We start from the raw sequence: 6,953 nt of genomic DNA, 5'->3' as shown, positions 1-6,953 counted from the left end.
CTGTCAAGTAATGCTAAATTAAATTCGTAGAAAACCTACGACTTCTGTTTTCTCTTTGTGGTCAAAATATTCATCTTGTCCTCAAAAATTTTCTTCCATTTCTTCCTTATCTGGCCTCTTAATGATCAATGAAATTATATTTTTACCTTCACTATCAGTTCATCACATTTTAATATTATTATCATATATATTACATACACATTTTAACATTTACAATAAATTTTGGATTACCTTCTATGGCATTTAAACAACTGTGTATGCTTAGTTTTATAGGTAAATGGTTGAATAATAGTAAAGGCAAGAATTGGAATTTATCTCAAGACATCTGTTAAGACTCTGAACAGATTTCCTCCGACTTGTAATGTTACTTTTCAATAATAAAAGGTAGCTTGTTTCGGGTATTCTGAATCTGTTTTCAATATCTTGTAAACACATCTTAACTCTAATTTTAATTATTATATTGTCCTGTCAAAATTCACTAGAAATGGAAATAGATGATCATGAGGTAGATTGTAAATTTGAGAATCATTTCAAGTCTGCTATTGTATCAGAATTCTGACAGGCAAACTATTTTTTTATAATATATTGATTAATGTTTTTCAGTTGTTGGCATTCCTCTGTGGATATGGGGAGACACAGATCTCTTGTCACTAGAGGCAGACAGAGTAGCAGGTGATCCATTTCCCCGCTGCTTATAACTGTAAGTACTTGGCTTTAGGGCTGTAAGTCTCCTCCAAATGTTTGTGAAGGACCAGAAATACTGTTTTCAAGCTGTGATCGGGTGGTCTGTTTTTTTCTAATGCCAACTACTGCTATATGTGTAGTAGATGAAGGAAGTAGGCTATTTCTGTTCTCTTACAAATCCCTTTCTATAAAACAACACCTCTCCCTCATTCATTGCTTCATCATTCCCCAGCGTACCACTCCACATTTATTTTATAATGAAAACTAAAAAAAGAAAATTGTAATGTTTTGAGCAAAGTTCTTCAGGAAAGCATTAAAAACATGAAGCAAACATCTCACATAACACAAAAATGCATCTATGGCAGTCCGAATGAAATAAAGATCTGTGCATAAGAGGGAGAGGTGATCTTCAAATTGAAAACTGATAATAAAGAGAATTTAAGATCCCTCAACTAACGGCCTCTGTGAGGTCAGCACCACAGAGAATGAGAGAGAAGAATGAGGAATAAAGGAAAAATGAGAAAATAGTTCTCTTATGGGGCTTGCAGTGGATTTAATAAATAATCTAAGTGACGATGGCAAATAGACAATCAACAGCGAGTACTGGTGCTACTACTGACCATAAATGAATGTTGGCTTCGTCAATCGAGTAATGAAATAGCAGGAGCTCTCTGCAGAGGATTCACCACAAAAATAGAAACAGCATATTTATTATAAATAATATATACTGCCTGAAATAAGGAGAAACCTTTCTGGAGAGACGAAGAATTCCCCGGGCCCTCATTACTGTAGTCGACATAAAGAAGAGAGGAAAACTGGATGAGCATTTCTTTCCATTTGAATAAAAATGATAAAAAAAAAATAGTTTGGTTTTTTTGAGCTTCTCTGCTTTTTAAAGGATGTTTTCAGTTTATCAAACCTAAGAGCATATTGTGAAAAGCACTGCACTTTTATCTTCAGTTTATGATCCCATGTTTACTTTCATTTGTGAATGTCCTCACATGTTATTGCAGATTTGTCACAGCCATTTGAGACCTGGCAAGCATTTGACAGAGGATTACAGGAGCAGAGAGCTGTTAAAGATCACAGTTGTGTTATAATCCACTCCATGCACTTGACAGATAAGGAGACACTCCAATAATAAGTAATTTTTGCAAATGCACTCTAATGGGTAAATGAGTCAAAATTTATATGGCTCCCAATTCCAAACCAATATAACTCCCATACTACTTCTATTCCCATGTTTATATTTAACTTTGAATTCTAAATTTCTGGGGATACTCTTTTCATATGAATGGCCTTTAATTTGGATTAATCTACATCAATTTTAAATGTGTTTTGATATTCCCCTCTCAAGATTCTCAAGTGTAAGAGCAGTACCTAAAAACTCTAGCGTACTGGATAGACACCTGAGCTGTCACCTCTAGCACATTATTTTGATACTTCACTCTTGAGTTTTGTTTCCAGTCTGAAAAACTTGTTTCTTCCTTCTACTGTTGTGAACTTTCCTACCTGTTCTTGAGAAGTCATTCGCTCTTTGGGAATGAGACAAGAAGTCAGTTATTTGAATTAACAAGTTTGTGTTTGACAAAATAAACATAATATGGGTAGGATTGATTTGAGTAGATAAATAGGTGTGTTTCAAAGCAATTGAAGCTACTCACTTTCAAGTGATTTGCAGACTTTTCTCAAGTAGATTATCATAGATACATACACACACACACACATGCATGCACACAGACACCCTTCTTCTTTGCATGAAGGTAGCAAATTACAAGCCATAGTATTTCTTTAAAGACATTTTTTTAAGTTTTTAAGTTTAATGTCTTTAAAGACATTTTTGAGAGACAGAAGGGCTAAGTGGGGGAGAAGCAGAGAGAGAGGGGGGGAAAGAGAAAATCCCAAGTAGGCTCCATACTGTCAGCTCAGAGCTTGATACGGGGCTCGAACCCATGAACTGTGAGATCATGACCTGAGCCCAAATCAAGAGTCAGATGCTTAACTGACTAAGCTACCCAGGCATCTCAAGCCAAAGAATTTCCAAATACAGTGACGGCTGGTGGAAGAAGAAAGTGTAAATATTGGTATTAGATATACAAATGATGTAGGGTAACTTATATTCTCTATCCTGACGACTTTCATTTCTCTACTAAGTTAGTGAGAAATATCGATTTACTTCATCAGCCCTGTCCTGAGGGAGTGCTTACACTTTTACTAAAATCTTCCCTAAATCTTTAACTACGCACATAATTTTAATGATAGAGCTAAAGTAACACTTCTGTAATCAGGATTTCCAGTATTCCAATCTAATGTTCATAAGTTATTTATGTTTATTCACTTAAGGTATATAGAAATAGTCATGGTCTCTATTCTGGGCAAAAAAAAAAAAAAATGTTACTTTACCTCTGTTACATAACAATGAAATTAAGAAAAGAATACATTTAGGGACACCTGGGTGACTCAGTTGGTTAAGCATCCAACTCTTGATTTGGGCTCAGGTCATGATTTCACAGTCTTGGCGTCAAGCCCCATGTCAGGCTCTGTGCTGAGCATGGAGCCTGCTTGGGATTCTCTCTATCACTCTCTCTCTCTCTCTCTCCCTTCCCTGCTCACATGCCCTCTCTCTCTCTCAAAATAAATAAACTTTTTTTTAAAGTATAGAATACATTTACAACTAGATCTGACATTCAGAAAATGATGAGGTCTAAAAAGTAGTCATTGTCTTTCTACTTTTTGATCTTGATATTGCCCTCCTGGTTCAACATTTAAGCAACTAAATGTGACTTTTCCAATTGGCCACAGTCCAGACATTGTCAACTTCTCACCACTAATAAACATTATCTTCCTTATGACTTATTCTATGGGTGGTCCTTCCAAATTTTACTTAGAGGGTACTTTAGAAATACTTTAATTTTATACTTTGCACCTTAAAAAACTAAGAAACAGAAAAGATAAGTGACTCACATAAGGCAACATTATAGATGATGGCAGAATTGGGACTAGACACTCTGTATTGTTACTATTCTATTCAGGGCATTCAAAAACCTTCTAACGTGAAATACTATTTACCAAAGGGTCACTGATGATGCTGATGGTTCCAGAGAGTACAAAATGTGGAGCTGATCATCTAGAACAAAAAAACCTCAAGTTTCTACCATCAGACAAAATAGCTACATTTTCCCCCTTTTGATAACCAGTCATTTGCACTGATTTAAGGGAAGAATATAGTATGCATACAGTATCATAGTTTTGTTTGACACTTGTGACAGTTGATTTGCCACATAAAGCCCATATTCTATCATGTAAAAATGAGATGTTGAATTTAGAAACATTTACTAAAATTACAATAATAATAATATTCCAAGTTTTTCTTCAAATAACTTATATTATGTTCTGATTCAATATATACAAAATTAACAGTGAATGAAAATTTTTAATGTTGAATTGATCCACACCTAACAATATGCAGATCTGGATATCATTTTATTTAATCTTACCAATTCTTATTGCCATTACTACTCTTAATACTAAATAACGTATGTTTTTTCATTTTTGAAAGAAATTTTAAGCCTGGTGGGTATTTCTCTAATTTGTATAAATAAATACATATATAAATTATTTATTATAAAATAATAATTTATTATATATATTATTATGTATTATATATTATTTATATTTATTTATTATATAAATTATTGTTTATTATATTATTTATAAATTATATATATATTATTTAGAGGCATGCATTGTTATTTGTCAGTTTTGAAGTTTTGAAGAGACTATTTCAAAAAACAGACTACTAATATGATTTTTCTAAAGTTTTAGTTTCCTTTTAAGGAAAATCTATTGATATATCAAAATTAATTGCATGTTAAAATATAATTCACACATTAAATTGTTAGCAATTTTAGCATTAAATAATATGTCTTTGGCATTCTTTGAGTATTTAACCTAATTACTTTATTAACCATTCTCTTTTTGGTTACTTATATTTTGATGGCATTCTATTTCATTTTGTTACAAATGATTTTAATTTGAGCAAAATGTTTTTGATCTCTCAGTGTTAACTGTCTATGTTGTTGATAAACATAAGAAATATGTCAGGTATAGAGGGATAGGTAGCTGATAAAAATTTTTTACTTGAATTTCAACCCTGCACTTGATAGAATAAATCAATTCTAATGGCCAAATTCTTTTCAAGATATTAACTCCTCCCAAAAAATGTAACTGGAGAGAGATTATAAGGTAGAAAAATAGGTATAAATCCATGTTGAATATTAGGATGTAGCAGGTAAACACTGCAATCAAGAATGGAAGTTTGGAGATAAGCATGTCATGAAAATTTCAAGAAGTTACCATTAATACTGATTACATATTCCTTATACTAGAATATATTTTACTTTGTCTATAAGCAGGCACACATTGCAGAACTTTTCTCAGTGGGAAAAGTTACCTCAAAATGACTCTTCTTGAGGTGATAAGGGAAGATGGAGTGAAAGGATCCTGAGCTCACCTCTTCCTATGACAAACACTAGGAGTCCCATACCAACACACATAATAATTAAAATGGCAAGAGTTAAAGATAAAGAGAAAACACTAAAAACAGCAAGAGAAAAGCAGACAGTTATATACAAGAAAACCTCTTAAGTCTATCAGCTGATTATTTTAGCAGAAACTTTGCAGGACAAAAGGGAGTAGCATGATATATTCAAAATGCTGAAAGGAAAAAAAAACCCTACAACCAACAACACTGTACCAACCAAGCTTATTAGAATTGAAGGAGAGAGAAAGAGTTTCCCAGGCAAGCAAAAGTTAAAGGAGTTCATTATCCTAAACTGACTTTACCGAAAATGTTAAAGGGACTTCTATAAATGCAAAAGACCATAACTAAATGGAAGAAAATTATGAAAGAAAAAAATTTTATCAGTAAAAGCAAACATATATGAAAGGTAGTATATATCAATCACTTACAAAGCTACTACGAAGGTTAAAACACCAAAGAAGTAAAATCAATTACCTCTACAAAAATTAAGAAATATGCAAAGTTAAAATATGTAAAATGTAACATCATATACATAAAAAAAGGAGAGGAAAGTTAAAATGCAATGTTTTTAAAATGTGTTTGAACTTAGGTGACCATCAACTTAGTCCAGACAGCTATAAACATAGGATGTTATACATAAACCTCAACATAACCACACACCAAAAAACTATAATAGTTACACAAAAATAAAGAGAAAGGAATTCAAGCATAATGCTAAAGAAGATCATCAAATGACAAGAAAAGAAGAGGAAAGGAACAGAAGAACTACAAAAACAACCAGAAAACAATAAACAAAATGGCAATAAGTACATACCTGTCAGTAATTATTATAAATGTGAATTGATTAAATGTTCCAATCGAAAGACATAGGATGAGTGAATGGATTAAAAAGATCCATTTGTATACTATCTACAAGAGACATGCAGACCAAAAGACACATACAGAGTAAAAGTGAAAGGATGGAAAAAGGTAATACATGCAAATGAAAGAAAAAAAAAGAAGAGAGCGATCCAATACTATGTCAGACAAAATAGTTCTTAAAGACTGTAATAAGAGACAAAGAAAAGGGCATTACATTTATAGATAAAGGTAATCCAACAGGAGGATATAACAATTCTAAATATTTATCCATCCATTACAGGAGCATCTAAATACATATAACAAATATTAACAAAAGAAAAGGGAGAAATTAACAGTAACACAGTAATTCTAGTGGACTTAAATCAATAGATAGATTATCCAAACAGAGGAAACAATCAATAAGGAAACAGTGGTTTAAAATCAATATACATGAATCTGTTGCATTTCTATACACTAATAACAAAATTGTGGAAAGGAAAATTAAGCAAACAATCCCATTTACAATTATATTAAAAAATATATGTAGAAATAAGTTTAACCAAGAGCATGAAAGACCTATACTCTGAAAACAATGACATTGATAAATGAAGTTGAACATGACAAGTAAATCGAAAGATATACAATGTTCATAGATTGGAAGAATTGGTATTTTAAGATGTCTATACAGTACTACCCAAGGTAATCTCCAAGTTCAATGCAGTCTCTACCAAAATACCAATACTATTTTTCAGGAAACTAGAATAATATTAAAATTTGTATGGAACCACCACAGATCTTCAATATCCAAAGCAATCTTGAGAAAGAGCAAAGCTAAAATTATCACAATTTCATGTTTTAACTATACTACATAGCTATAGTATTCAAG

This window comes from Panthera tigris, chromosome B1 (assembly GCF_018350195.1).
Source record: "Panthera tigris isolate Pti1 chromosome B1, P.tigris_Pti1_mat1.1, whole genome shotgun sequence".
Classification (NCBI taxonomy): domain Eukaryota; kingdom Metazoa; phylum Chordata; class Mammalia; order Carnivora; family Felidae; genus Panthera; species Panthera tigris.
Note: the sequence above shows the minus strand (reverse complement) of the source record.